Raw genomic sequence first — 15,024 nt, forward strand, 5'->3', positions numbered from 1 at the left:
CTGGGTATCTGTCTATCAATCTCCCTACCTACCTATCATCTGTGCATCTATCCTTATTTATAGAAGAATAACAACATGGCTCGTGAATTACTTCCTTACCGTATTTGAACCTTCCAAAAATCATGCAAGGTAAATTGGCCACGGAAAAAAGCACTGAGTTCACTGAGACACTTGAAGGTTGGGTCTACCGTTTGTCAATGCACAAGCAATAAATAGTGCCGAGAATTCACCCCTCATCTTCTCTGTCCTCCTCTCTTCCCTCCCTCTGCTGACCGTATGCCGGCCACATTAGTTTATAACTGCTCCTTGAGGGTATCAGGGACCCTTCCTCTGGGTCTTTGCAGTGATCATTCCCATTATCTGGAATGCTTTCCCCTCAGATACTCGATTCTTTCACCTCCCTCTAGCCTGTTCAAATTCCACTTTGAGTGAGACTTACCCTGTCCACTGTTCAAATTGAAAGCTGTGCCGCTCTCTGCCTACAATCTTGATGCTCCGGGTGCTACTTTATTCTCCACAGCACTTGTACCTGGCTACCCTACCAGCTAACTTACATGTCTGTATTTTTCTCCCCTCCAGCTAGAATGAAGACTCCACAGAGTCAGGAATTTTGCCTTTATTAAGTTTCTTGGCGTTCCAGAAAAGTGTAGGGTCAGGCAGAACTGGGCACGCTTGTAACGTATGTGAGTTGATGCTTTAGTGATTTAGATCCGAGCTGGGTTGATTATTGAAGAGGATCTTTTCCCCTGCGTTTAAACAGCACTGATAAATTCTCAGTAACCTGAAATTTACAACAATTACAGAGCAGGCAAGCGCTCTTTCTCCCTTTGTTCCTCCAGGCTCCAATCTGTCCTCTCTGGGTGAAGTGGGAACATGGAAGAATGACTGGCCTACGTCTAAATTAAATAAGAAGGCACACAAGAAAACATTTAAAGATTTTTAAAAACTAAAATCATAAAGAGTGACTTCCTTTGACACATCAGGGGTTATCCCACTGCTAGGGAGGTCATAGTGGGGGTGGGGAGAGGAGAGCGAAACACAGAGGGAAGAGGCGAGGGTGAGTCACCTCATCTCTCCCTCCTTTGAACCTCATTTCCTCCTGGATTGTCATCCCTTACACTCAAAATGCAGACTTCAGGAGTCAGCACTAGAAGGCATAATATGTGGCTACTTCCACATCCCAGTCACTGAGATACAGAAAATTTTGCATAGTTAATTTCGAAAACAAAACAAAACAAACCCCATAGTTGATGGTTCAACCCATCACCACTCACATAGGTTACTTCCTTCTCCACTGTTGAGACAAAAAGACACATGGGCAAAGGCAGATTAAGAAGAACAAAGTTTTATAGATATAGAAGTATGTATAGATAATCTGGGAAAGGTAAGAGTCCTAGGAGGCAAATAGGTAGGGGGAAAGGAAGTATCTGTAGACGGCAGTGGCACCCTGCCAGTTCCAAGACTCGGGAAAACTGGCCCGGAGCTTCGGTCAGCCAAGTTAACATCAAGCCAGGGATGGCAGACACACAGCTGATGAGACATGCGGCTTGCTTCTATTCTCCAACCCTGGAACTTCTCGAATCTCGTGTAGTGCTAACCTGGGCTCCTGTGCCCCTCGCCTGCCAACACACACACACCCCACTACCCCTGCAGCGTGGCTCCTTCTGACTTGTGGTAGAAAGAGAACAGGTTAAGTTTCATTTAAAGGGGCCGAGCTCCTTTCTGGTACAGCAAAGTCCATTTACTGTTACATATAATTGGCAGAGGAACACGTGTTCCATATTCGTTGAGACTCGTGTCAAAAGAAAGAACCTGGTTGGTGGTTCCGATGAAGCCCTAGGCAGGTTATGAAGGTGCCATGCCCAGAGCATAGGAACAGTGGGCCAGGAGCCTCCAAACACTTTACTGGCTCCTCCAAAGTCAGAGGAGTACCCTGACTAGGGGCAGGCCCACGTGTTCCGAGTGGAGATTTCTAAAATTCCATGGGGCTATCCCCCATTGAACCATCAGTGCTGTGGTTGGGGGTGCTCCATGTGGTCTGTGTGCATGGGGGACCATTCGTGTTTCCAGTCGTAGTAGATGTGGTGCTGATCCCCATAGCACCACCTGTCTTAGTGCTAGGTAGGCTCCGAGTGTTCTGATGGCAGCTGGTGACCCAGAGGCCTGCCATCATAGATACGATATCTTTTCCAGCTGTACCACCTGTGTTTGCATCAGGTGGGCCACTGTTACGCTGATGTAAAGCAGGAATACCAGGATTTCCGGTCTTGGGAGTGATGTTGTTCCCGTCCTTCACGCCACCTGTATGCTGGGCAGGTGGGCCCAAGGTGCTTGGAGGGAGGTGAGAACTAGAAGTGGGTTGTAGCATATAGTTGGTGCTGGTACTTGCAACTGCAACAGAGGTCGTGTGGCCAGGCGAGCCCCAGGTGTTCTGTAAGGGGGAGACACGCGTGTCCCTTGACACATCTCTCTTCACCTTGGTGGTGGCTCTCCCACCTGGAGCAGGTTTTCTTCGTTTGGATGAGCCCCAGGTGCACTTACGGGTGGTGGGCACACTAGAGCCTCCCACGGTGGGAGCAGGGCTGTCCTTTCGCACTACGGCACCACCCGTGTTGTGGGCGGGTCGGCCCTTGGCGCTCCGATTTAAGGGGAAAGCAGACACGCCTCTTGACCCATTTCTCTCCTCGGTGGTGGTGGCGTTTCTGCCTGGAGCATATTTTCTTTTTTTGGATGAGCCCTGGGTACACTTATGGGTAGTGAGCACACTAGAGGCTCCCACGGTGGGAACGTTGTTGCCTTTTCCCAGTAGCGCACCACCCGTGTTTTGGATGGGCTGGCCCCAGGTGCCTGGATTTAAAGTGGAACTGGCCATATTTCCAAATCCTGGGACAGTACTTGCCCCTCCTACAGCTGCAGCCATGTTGTATTGAGAGGGACCAAAAAGAGGAGCGGAAGTGGTGCTGGGTGCCCCGTTCAGTCCTGCCCCATAGTTGAGTGCTCCAGATGCCTGTGAGTGAGCGGGACCTGGGACGGACACACCAAATCCAAAGCTCCCACCGCCCGTGGGGGCTGCAGTTCCCGTAAACACAGGTGGGCCCGGAGTAGTTGGTGTAAGCGGGGAGCTACTGAGCCCAGCACTGGGCATCCCAGTGGCAACTGCAGAGCCAGTAGTGGTAGATACACCAATAGGGAGAACACCTGTCTTGTCACCAAAGGCCGTCTGGTAGTTGACAGTAGTGCCAAATGCAGAGCCTGCAAGACCTGATTGCATCCTGCTGTCTTTGGGTAGCTGGGCTACGGGAGCGGTTGGGCCTATGGCTTGTGTCGGGGCTCCTGGGTTTCCCAACAGGTAGGAACTGCCAGCCTGCTGCCCATTCTGGTTCCCAAATGCGGGCTGAGAGGTGATTCCTGGGGCAGAGTAGTTAGAAACCGAGGTCTGTGTGATGGCTGACTGTGCAGGTAATTGGGTAGAGTTATGGGCCACGGCAGTGCTGCTACTGGGCGGTGTGTTGTCAGAACCAGGAAGTGCACTGTAGAATGGGAAGTGGCTTGCCCCGGACTGAGGGGGAGAGTGAAAGATAACGGCCTGTGAAGGAGGTGTGGTATCCATAGCATCAGGGTCAGAGTGAGGGTTGCAGTTTGCAGAGGTGCTGCCTACTGCCGTGGCGGTGATTCCAGAATTCATGAGGGGTAAGCCAGTGGTGGAAAGTACCAACCCTGTCTGCTGTTGCCCCGCCAGGGTCCCCTGTGTGGGCTGAGAGGTGATGTTGAGGCTGACGGGTTGATTAAGAACTTGGGTGGGGCAGGCGGCCACCGATGTTGATGGGCCGGTGGAGACTGGAACCTTTGCAGTCTGTGTCTGATTGCTACTGCAGTGGCCCTGGGATAATAAAGGAGAGCTCACCCCGGGGCCTGGGGGAGATCTGAACATGACAGCATGAGAAGGAGGAGTAGTGTCCATGTCAGTGACATCCGAATTTGAAGTACCATCAGACGTCAAATTTGCAGATGACGTGGCTGTGATGGCAGATGGAACCGCCTTAGAAGTGATAGCCTGAGCCACAAAAACAGGGCTCTCTGGGGAAGGGACTGGAAGAGGGGTGGGTAGGGAAAGAGGGGGAGAATCTACACACATAGGGGTCGGGGATTCTCCTTTGGAGGAGGGCGGCTGTAATGAGAAGGTTGAGGTCTTAGGAGGTGTGGAGTGGTGCGAAATAGGTGTTACAGCGGTGACTGGATGAAGAGGGTGTCCATTCTTAAGTGGAATTTTCCCAGTGGGACTGGAACTAAGAGGAGGAAGAGAATCGGTATTTCCTGTTGGGGAAGATGGAGGGACAGATGGGATTGGGGGCCTGGCAGATAGGTCAGCCAAGTCAGTAGTAGGAACGGGGACTTGGAAAGCGTGAGTGGCCGGGGGCAGGGAGTCTGCAGTCTCCGAGGCAAGTAGGGAAGAGGAAGGGGCAGGTTGAGTGGCCCAGCAGTCTGCCAGGGTCTCTGTTCCATCCTCCAAGATCTTATTCCTCTGACCCTTGGTCTTCTTCAGGGTGCCCAGGTTTTTGTCAATAACTACGCAAGGAAGCTTAGGAGGTGGGGGCAACTCGCCTCTACCCCACTGCAGTGGTAATGGTGATGGCAGAGGCACAAAAAGCGGCATGGATATTTTCCTTTTGCAGGGCCTACTGGTGGCAGATACTGGTGGAAAAGAGTACTTGGAGGAGATGCCTGAAGGCTTATCACCCTCTGTCTCCTTCCCTGGTAAGTGTGGTATGCTCTGGATAGGCCGATGGTTTTCAGCCCCCACTTCCTTTGTTAATCTCTCCTGCGGCAAGCGGCAGCTTGGGCTTGGGTCGGAGAGCCTTACCGCATCTGTATCTGGCTTCGGAAGAGGAACAACATCGCCAGCAGGGCCATGTGAGGAGGTGACAACAGGGCCCTCAGAGGGGGAGCTCACCAGAGATATCTGAGCGTTCTCCCCCAAGCTGTCTCCCGGGGGATTGGGAGACTGCTCCACAGGTGCAGGGCTGCACTGGTGGGAACTGAGCACTCCACCGGTCTCCAGGGGCCTGGATGTCAACGGTGTATCCCCACTGCCCTGGGGGGCCCTGTTCCCATCATCCTGTCCGCTGCTCTCTACAGAATCCTCCAACCCTTCTCTGGGCACTGCTTGGACCTTCTCCTCCATCCCCTTTGAGCTCGGAGGGGGTTGGTGATTGGATGGTACCGGCTTCACAGCCTCGACTACGGGCTCAGGCAGCGAACGCAGGACAGTCCATTTGCGCCCTGGAGGAGGGATCCTCACAGTTCTCGAGGGTCTGAACATCCTGGAATTATGGACGGACAGCACAGGTTGTTTCGGAGGGTCCCTCCAGTTCACTAAGGGGAGGAGGCCCAGAGGGGAACACACGGCCTGAGGGATCGGATACCGCCTCTTTGGCTCCACGTGAAAGCTCGCTGTTAAAGCCGCACGATGCCGCTGGCATGGCCCGCACCCAGGGCAGGGGGCAAGTGCAGGAACAGCAGGGTGGTCCCGGCCAGGATGGGCAACGGCGCAGGCATGAGTGGCGCGCGGGCGAAAAAGGCCTGGCAGGAGACGGCGCCTGGGCGGGGGACGAAACTTACACAGCAAGTTGCCCATGTGCAAGTTGTGCGCTGAACGATCGCGAGATCGGAGTGTAAAACCCGGAGAGAGCCTCCGGAGTTTGTTACTCCTCTCGAGGTCAAGCAAGCACTGGGCAACGCAGCCTGGCGCTTGTGACGCGGTCCCTGAAGAATTTACAGAGAAGGGCGGCGCATGCCCAGCGCGGGAAGTGAACACCTCAGAGGGCAAAGGGCGAGGCCCCGGAGCCCCGCCCACTAGCCTCCAGCCTTGAGACTTCCTGCTGCCATTGGGAGTTGGTTAGCACTGACATGGGCACCACGGCGCGTACTGCGTGGGACTGTGTGGGACGGTGTGGGACTGCGGTGCCCCCCGCCCCCCCGCCGGGGCCCTCAGCGCCTGGGTGTGTGTCGCCAGCCCTTCCCTCGAGCAAGCCAAACAAGCCAAGCATGGGAGCCTCCCAGCGCTGCGAGGGGATGGCCCTATGCCTGACGGAACTGCCCTGCTTCCGCGTGAGGCCTGGGAGCCAGGCCACCAGAGGCACCTGCCGGGCGCCGGAGGTTTCAGAGCCGACTCCGAACCCTGACCCGACTAGATGCTGCATCCCGTGACCTCCCTTTGTGGCAGGCAAGTTCTTTCTTTCTTTTTTAGGAATTTGGCAAAACTGCATGTATCATGTAGATCATGGCTTACTTTACTGAAGTGTTTTCTCTCTCATGGGGCTGATGTAGGACATTAGGAACATGACATGCAGACGTTTCAGAACCAAGAATCATACGATCAGAAAAAAATATATACACATTATAAAGTTTTACATATATTTATTTGTTATATTTAAAATAGCATTGGACTTGATTCATTTGTTACAAAATTAGTTTTAGAGCTCTGTTGGTGAGATTCCTCTTACAGTATGTTAGAGCAAATTTGGACTTCCATCCCCAACAAACTTTGAGGTTGGCAGGACACAGAAAGTCTCACTCAGACCCACATTCTGTTTGAAAAAAAGGAGAAATATTATAAGCCCTTTCTAACCTCTCTAGGAGCAGAAATGATCTACAGCTATGACATTTATCCATAATTCCTTGATATCATTTGAGAAGAGTTCAGTAAGGAACAATTTCTTGATTTTGTTTGTTTGAACAAAAATAGCAAGTTTGTACAAATTTTGGGCAAAGATTTCTTATAGAAACTCTGAAAAAGGTGGTCACGTCAGACATATTTGAAAACCATAAATTACAGTCATATTCTTCCTTTTTTTTTTTTCCCCAAGAAGGAAGAATTAAACATATGATGAGTATTAGGACTTCAGGACAATAAAAGGAAATTTGGACAAGGATATCCCAGAAAAATCTACCTCTTTATTTTTCTTGTCAAATGGGAATAGGGACAAGGTGCTTTTTTGAAATATCGACCATTCTCTTACTTGTCCTTGTAAGGCAAAATAATTTAGATGGCAAGTGGTCATTCTGAGATAATACGGCTTGGCAGAAGCAAACATGTGGAGACAGAATTTGTCAAGGTAATGTTTTTAAATGATTAATCATTAATAAAAATATTTTAATAGTAACAGCAATTTATAGATGCCAGGAAGATTACTTCTCATTTGACAATTTATAAAGCGGTCATCTCCAGTTATGGCAAATGAAGCCATGGGTGGGCAGCCTTGGATGGAATTTGTAGTAGTGACGGTGAACTATAGCTAACAACCTGTGGTTGACCACTCATTCCCCGTGGCCTTGTCTTGCTCGCCAGCAATCTGTTGTAATTCATACACAGTAATATGGAGGGCAGACCGAATGATCCATGGAGCTCATTAAATGAGCTTTTATTCCCTAAAAGAACTTTTGTCTCCTCGTTTTCAGCTCCTCTTCTCTCTTCTCTTTACTATAATCAAGGCTCAGCAGAAGTAAACTGGCTTTGTGCAGCCCCTTCTCAGGGTGGTCTTTTCTTGATCATTCTATTCATCACTCCTACATTTCACTTTTTGCCTTCTAGAAATGTATCAAGATCTTTCTGTGGTAGATGACTTCCACAATCTCTTGGCTTTGATTGGTATTCATTTTGGTATTTCTACACTTTGATTAAAGATGATTTCAAAGGGAACAGAAAGTAAATACGTTTTTCTAGTCGGCCATCTAGAACTGAAAATACCTGTTGATTTTAGCATCCAGTATTCCCATAGGAAAAAAAAAACAAAACCGAACCTGACCGTTCACAGATGTAACATTCAAGATTTCAACTTTTCTTGAGAAATCACTAAAGATTTAGGATGCAGTAATTTCTGATGGGAAAGTAATACCTGTCTCATGGAGTTGATTTGAGGATTAAATGAGATAATGAACATGAAAATTCTTTGTAAAGTTTAAAGTTTATAAAAATGTTTTTTATTTTTTATTTTTTGCTATTTCACTTTGAAAGTTGTTTATGACATTGCTTATGTGAGAAAATGCCTTCTGGTTTACTGTTTGTTTTTTTTTTTTTTTTTAATGATTTTACTTATTTATTTGAGTGCGAGAGAATGAGAGATAGCACGAGAGGGAAGAGGGTCAGAGGGAGAAGCAGACTCCCTGCTGAGCAGGGAGCCTGATGCGGGACTCAAACCCGGGACTCCAGGATCATGACCTGAGCTGAAGGCAGTCGCCCAACCAACGGAGCCACCCAGGGCCCTGGTTTACTCTTTTCAGAAAGAGACTATTTTTCATTAGATCAATGGAAATGACATTGCTTTTGAAGGTTAGGGGTAAAAACACAGATGTTCCTTGACACCTGTATAAGTTTATAATATTTTCAGCAAGTAATTTACTCATGTATTCCTCCTTCCAGTTTTGTCGCGGACCTACTACCAGCCAGCTTTGTATCAGGTACTGGAAAACTTTTTTCAAGTTTTAAATATTTTAGGCTTTGTGGGCCATGTACAGTTTCTGTAGCCTCTTCTTCTCCTTCCTCAGCAGCCTTTCAAAATGTAAGAACCGTTATTATCTCATAGATCATACAAAAACAGGCTGAGAACCCGATTTGACCTGTGGACCGTTACTCACTAATCCCTGCTCTACTTCTTCACTGAGTAGAAGGTACATCTCTTTGAGTAATTCACTTCTTCTTTTTTTTTTTTTAATATTTTATTTATTTATTTATTTATTTGAGAGAGTGAGAAAGAGCACAAGCAGGGGAAAGGCAGAGGGAGAGGGAGAAGCAGACTCCCCGCTGAGCAGGGAGCCGGATTCAGGGCTCGATCCCAGGACCCTGGAATCAAGACCTGAGCCAAAGGCAGATGCTTAACCAACTGAGCCACCCAGGCGCCCTGAAACGTGTGACTCTTAACCAGGCCTACACACACCGTGGTTAAGAACACAGGTTAACAGCGGTTGAATGTGTCCTAACGTCAGCATGCCAGGATTTCAGTCGCCACTCGGAAGCATGGTAAGGTCTTGGGACAAATTACTTACCTAACCTTCTTTTTTTCCTGCATCTTAGAAAAATAATAGTATCTCCCTTAAGAAAGGCTGAATAATACGCTTGCTCCAAAGTGTCCTTGTCCTAATCCCCCAAGCCCGAGAATGTCCCCTTAAATGGCAAAAGGGATTTGACAGATGGGATTGTTAAGGATCTTAAGAGCGAGAGAGTCTTTTGGATTATCTGATGGACCCTGAACGTGATCCCAAGTGTTGTTCTAAGAGAAAGGGAGAAGAAGACTTTACTACAAAGATAGTGTGTCCATGAAGCAGGGATCAGATTGATGTGGCCAAAAGCCAAGAAATTCTGGCAGCCACCAGAAGCTAGAAAAGGCAAGGACTGGATTCTCCCTTAGAGCTTGCAGAGGGAGCACAGCCCTGTGAACTCCTGGTTTCAGCCTAGTGAAAATGTTGTCAGACACCTGACTTCCAGAACCGTGGGAGGATAAATGTGTTTTAAGCCACCAAGTTTGTGGTGATTTGTTACAGCAACCGTAGGGAACTCATCGCTCAAAGGAACTCTTAACTCCAGATACGATGTGTGACTGGAAATACACTTAGCAATGCATCTAATGCACAGTGGGGCTGCTGTAAATGTATGTCACTCTTGGAAACTGAGGCTTTGGTTTTGCGGGATCATCGAAACCAGTACAATGGTCACCATTTTTCTCCATGTTCACCCTGGTAAAAATGCCTGGACACCCTTGTTAGGAAGATCTCCCTCCTCCCCCACAAACTCCCTCTTCTCCTAATGCTTAGAGGGGAAAGATTCCTTTTCCTTACTTAAGTCACATTATTTTCCTTTCTACTTTTTTTCATTACTTTTCATTCAGCCAGTCTTTCTGAACTTTCAAGAAAACAAAGGCATTTCTCAATGGATTCAGGGACTGCCTGAAATTAACATCCAACCGGAATCTTATTTCTAGGTCTTATTACCAGCCATTTCTGAACTTAACTCCTCCCCAGTTCCTGCTGTCATTCATTTCCTCATTTCTCTCTTCTGCTTTGAGTTCATTCTTGTCAACTTAGTCCTCTTCCTAAACACAGCTTATAAGAAGGTAACGCAGCCAAGTGATAAAAGCCTAGATGGTCAGGTTTTAAATCCCAGGTTTTGCTACCTACCAGTTGTGTGACATTGGACAAGCTATTTAACCTCTCTCATTTCCGCCCAAAAGTTTTCCCCCCAAAAGGGGATATTATGAGTAATACCTACCTTGGGGTTACTTTTATGAGGATTCAGTGAGTTAATCTCACTAAGTCCTTAGAATAGTACTTGTCACAGTGTCAGCAATACAAATGTGTGTGTTAACAATGATAATTGCAAATTCCAGGCACATAACTTTCTCAACTTTCTGTCATCACTTTCAGATACATATTTGGTGAAATCAATGAAATTCTTTTCAAGGGAAACAGAAAGGTATTCCTAACCAGAAAAATAATTTTGAGTGATTGTCCATGTGGCTAACTTAGGTATTTCACGACAGCCTGTGTTCCCCAATTTCCATATGACAGCCTGGATTAGTCCAATGGAAAACTAGGAACTGAACTTCTCTTTTAAACCCTTTATCTCAAAGCCTCCCACCCCCTCTCTTTACCCATAAACTTTCATTTGTCCTCCATGTTATGAAAATCTACTTCTAAGTCTCTGATGTCAAGCTTAGCATGGATTTAACACAAAGGCTCTGTTTACATCAGAGACCATTTTTCGGGCATGGTTTGTCTGGTTTTGTTCGGTTGCCCTCCTCACACCTGTAACCTCAGACAAAATCAGGAGATCCATGTCATGGCTCTAATTCTTAGGACCTGTTTGATTCTGCCAGCCTCAGTTTTCCTATTCGGAAGGGGTATCTGAGGACAACACTCTGTCTTGGGACTGCTGAAAAGAACATTTCCAGGGGCGCCTAACTGGCTCAGTCGGTTAAGTGTCTGCCTTCAGCTCAGGTCCTGATGGGATCGAGCCCCGCATCAGGCTCCCTGCTCCGCGGGAAGCATGCTTCTCCCTCTCCACCGCCCCCCCACCGCCCCGCTTCTGTTCCCTCTCTTGCTATCTCTCTGTCAAATAAATAAATAAAATCTTTAAAAAAAAAAGAACATTTCCTACTCCGTCTCAGATGAACTATGGACTGCTGCCGGAAAGCCTGGTTACATCACATCACTCTCGGATCGTAGCAGTGACTGGGTCAGGAAGGGCTTACGTGGGCCCATCACACCCAGGTGGTTTCTAGGTCTCTAAAATGAATATATTTTAGGAAAAACAATTAAGAATATATGAGAAAATAATAGCTGAAGTATAAAGCAAACTGAAATACAGCATGCTTCTAAGGGGTGCCTGGGTGGCTCAGTCGGTTAAGTGTCTGCCTTCAGCTCAGGTCATGATCCCGGGGTCCTGGGATCGAGCCCCTCATCGGGCTCCCTGCTCAGTGGGAGCCTGCTTCTCCCTCGCCCTCTGCCTGCCCACCCCCTGCTTGTGCGTTCTCTCTTTCTCTCTCTGTCAAGTAAATAAATAGAATCTTAAAAATATGTATATAGCATGATTTTAAACAATGGATGCCAAAGACAAGTAGGAGCACCATAATGACGGAGTAGAAAATATAATCCCAGCACACTATTTTCCCCAGGACTAAGCAATACTTAGTCAATACAGTTTATTGCTTTTCAACCCTTAGAGCCAAGCTGTGGGTAAAACACAGAACGCTTTGCTACAGTTGTACGGCAAAATGTAAATGCTAACAGCACCAACAAAAGCAAACATGTAAATGAAAGAAAGTGAGTTGTACAGGGTGCCGGGGTGGCTCAGTCGTTAAGCGTCTGCCTTCGGCTCAGGTCATGATCCCAGGGTCCTGGGATTGAACCCCGCATCGGGCTCCCTGCTCAGGGGAAGCCTGCTTCTCCCTCTCCCACTCCCCCTGCTTGTGTTCCCTGTCTCGCTGTCTCTCTCTCTCTCTCTGTCAAATCAATCAATAAATAAAATATTAAAAAAAAAGGTAAGTTTGTACAAGGGGAAAGGGAAAGGCAGAGCCGTTATGGGGCACAGTCTCATGCGTAGAGAAAATCATGAGATTAGGGTGAAAGTTAATGATGTAAGCAATAAATAATAGCTACTCTTCCTTGAGCTCTCCTGTGTGTTAGACCCTAAAGGCTGCAAATGCATTATTATTTGCGTTATTGCAAGCAACCCCGTAAGGTTGGAAGTGATTCTAATTGAAGTGGGCCATCACCGGAACCGGTGCTTTTAGCCCTATGCTGTCATTTCCGTCACCAATGAAGCCAGCAAAATTACATGAAGTTACTTACAAAAGGGAAGCATCAAAATTAATTGAACAGGACATTTTGGAAAGGAAGAGGGAGGGAAAACAGTGGGAGTGGAGTTTATCTTCTTCCATCATGTGAGAGTGGTAAAAGCATCGTCTAAAATGTGTATGACGTGATGCAGCAGGTTAGGCACAACGTTTAGAATTATGGGGGTGACATCAAAGTAGGAAAAATCTATCTATGGAGACGGGAGCTTGAGGGAGAAGGGTTGCATTTCAGTATCATTCAAGTTGCCCTTATGCTTATGTATTAATTTCTAAAAATAAGAGAAAATGTCTATTTAAGAAATTGCTTCTACTGTGTCAAGGCATCAAAACATGAAATTCAAAACCATTTTTACCTCTATCCCAGATTTGTTAAATGTTTGCCTTATCAGGATATAACTTTTAGCCTGAAGGCTTTAAAAAAAAAAAAGTCAAGAGGCATGAATTTTTAAAAGTTGTCCCTGGTAACATTAGCAGGCACGGTTGAGGGAGGGTGCAGGACTATTAGAAGCAAACTGGATTTCAACCTGCTTCTGAGAGGCAGTTCTGACTACAAAGGGCAGGCGATTCTTTGCAGCCAGGGAGGAGGAGCTTTGATCCTCTGGAACTGTAATAAACAACTTAGAGTAAATGAATCAGGCAGCAGGGTGCCTGGAGGGGTCCAGCAGCCTCTGTGTGCTGGTGTTCTTTGTTTTTACAGGGCTAATCTAATAAATGTTGCACTAGGCTCAGTGCTGTGCGTTTTTAAGCTCAGTTATCATATTTTTCCACGTGTTTACTTCATAAAAGTAGGCACTTTTATGCTCCTGTTAAAATGGGATCTCCTGGGCTCCTGGGTGGCTCAGTTGGTTGGGCGACTGCCTTCGGCTCGGGTCATGATCCTGGAGTCCCGGGATCGAGTCCCGCATCGGGCTCCCCGCTTAGCAGGGAGTCGGCTTCTCCCTGTGACCCTCACCCCTCTCATTCTCTCTCTGTCATTCTCTCTCTCTCTCAAAAGTAAATAAAAAAAAAAAAAAAAACTGGGATGTCCTATTTGAACTGCTTGGTGAAGGCACCTAAGGCACTTTTGCCTAAGGACCTCATTAAACATGCATCTATATGTATATACCCTGTCTCCATCCGTCTCTCTGGGTATCTGTCTATCAATCTCCCTACCTACCTATCATCTGTGCATCTATCCTTATTTATAGAAGAATAACAACATGGCTCGTGAATTACTTCCTTACCGTATTTGAACCTTCCAAAAATCATGCAAGGTAAATTGGCCACGGAAAAAAGCACTGAGTTCACTGAGACACTTGAAGGTTGGGTCTACCGTTTGTCAATGCACAAGCAATAAATAGTGCCGAGAATTCACCCCTCATCTTCTCTGTCCTCCTCTCTTCCCTCCCTCTGCTGACCGTATGCCGGCCACATTAGTTTATAACTGCTCCTTGAGGGTATCAGGGACCCTTCCTCTGGGTCTTTGCAGTGATCATTCCCATTATCTGGAATGCTTTCCCCTCAGATACTCGATTCTTTCACCTCCCTCTAGCCTGTTCAAATTCCACTTTGAGTGAGACTTACCCTGTCCACTGTTCAAATTGAAAGCTGTGCCGCTCTCTGCCTACAGTCTTGATGCTCCGGGTGCTACTTTATTCTCCACAGCACTTGTACCTGGCTACCCTACCAGCTAACTTACATGTCTGTATTTTTCTCCCCTCCAGCTAGAATGAAGACTCCACAGAGTCAGGAATTTTGCCTTTATTAAGTTTCTTGGCGTTCCAGAAAAGTGTAGGATCAGGCAGAACTGGGCACGCTTGTAACATATGTGAGTTGATGCTTTAGTGATTTAGATCCGAGCTGGGTTGATTATTGAAGAGGATCTTTTCCCCTGCGTTTAAACAGCACTGATAAATTCTCAGTAACCTGAAATTTACAACAATTACAGAGCAGGCAAGCGCTCTTTCTCCCTTTGTTCCTCCAGGCTCCAATCTGTCCTCTCTGGGTGAAGTGGGAACATGGAAGAATGACTGGCCTACGTCTAAATTAAATAAGAAGGCACACAAGAAAACATTTAAAGATTTTTAAAAACTAAAATCATAAAGAGTGACTTCCTTTGACACATCAGGGGTTATCCCACTGCTAGGGAGGTCATAGTGGGGGTGGGGAGAGGAGAGCGAAACACAGAGGGAAGAGGCGAGGGTGAGTCACCTCATCTCTCCCTCCTTTGAACCTCATTTCCTCCTGGATTGTCATCCCTTACACTCAAAATGCAGACTTCAGGAGTCAGCACTAGAAGGCATAATATGTGGCTACTTCCACATCCCAGTCACTGAGATACAGAAAATTTTGCATAGTTAATTTCGAAAACAAAACAAAACAAACCCCATAGTTGATGGTTCAACCCATCACCACTCACATAGGTTACTTCCTTCTCCACTGTTGAGACAAAAAGACACATGGGCAAAGGCAGATTAAGAAGAACAAAGTTTTATAGATATAGAAGTATGTATAGATAATCTGGGAAAGGTAAGAGTCCTAGGAGGCAAATAGGTAGGGGGAAAGGAAGTATCTGTAGACGGCAGTGGCACCCTGCCAGTTCCAAGACTCGGGAAAACTGGCCCGGAGCTTCGGTCAGCCAAGTTAACATCAAGCCAGGGATGGCAGACACACAGCTGATGAGACATGCGGCTTGCTT

General features: G+C 47.1%; 1 pseudogene; it reads right to left on the reverse strand.

Moving 5' to 3' along the window:
• Nucleotides 1–1,988: 1,988 nt before the first annotated feature.
• On the reverse strand, nt 1,989–5,635 carry LOC148162367 (nuclear pore-associated protein 1-like; annotated as a pseudogene).
• Nucleotides 5,636–15,024: the final 9,389 nt, after the last annotated feature.

This window comes from Eumetopias jubatus, unplaced genomic scaffold (assembly GCF_037043125.1).
Source record: "Eumetopias jubatus isolate StellerSeaLion01/CBP00866 unplaced genomic scaffold, mEumJub1_p1.0 scaffold_15, whole genome shotgun sequence".
Taxonomy (NCBI): Eukaryota; Metazoa; Chordata; class Mammalia; order Carnivora; family Otariidae; genus Eumetopias; species Eumetopias jubatus.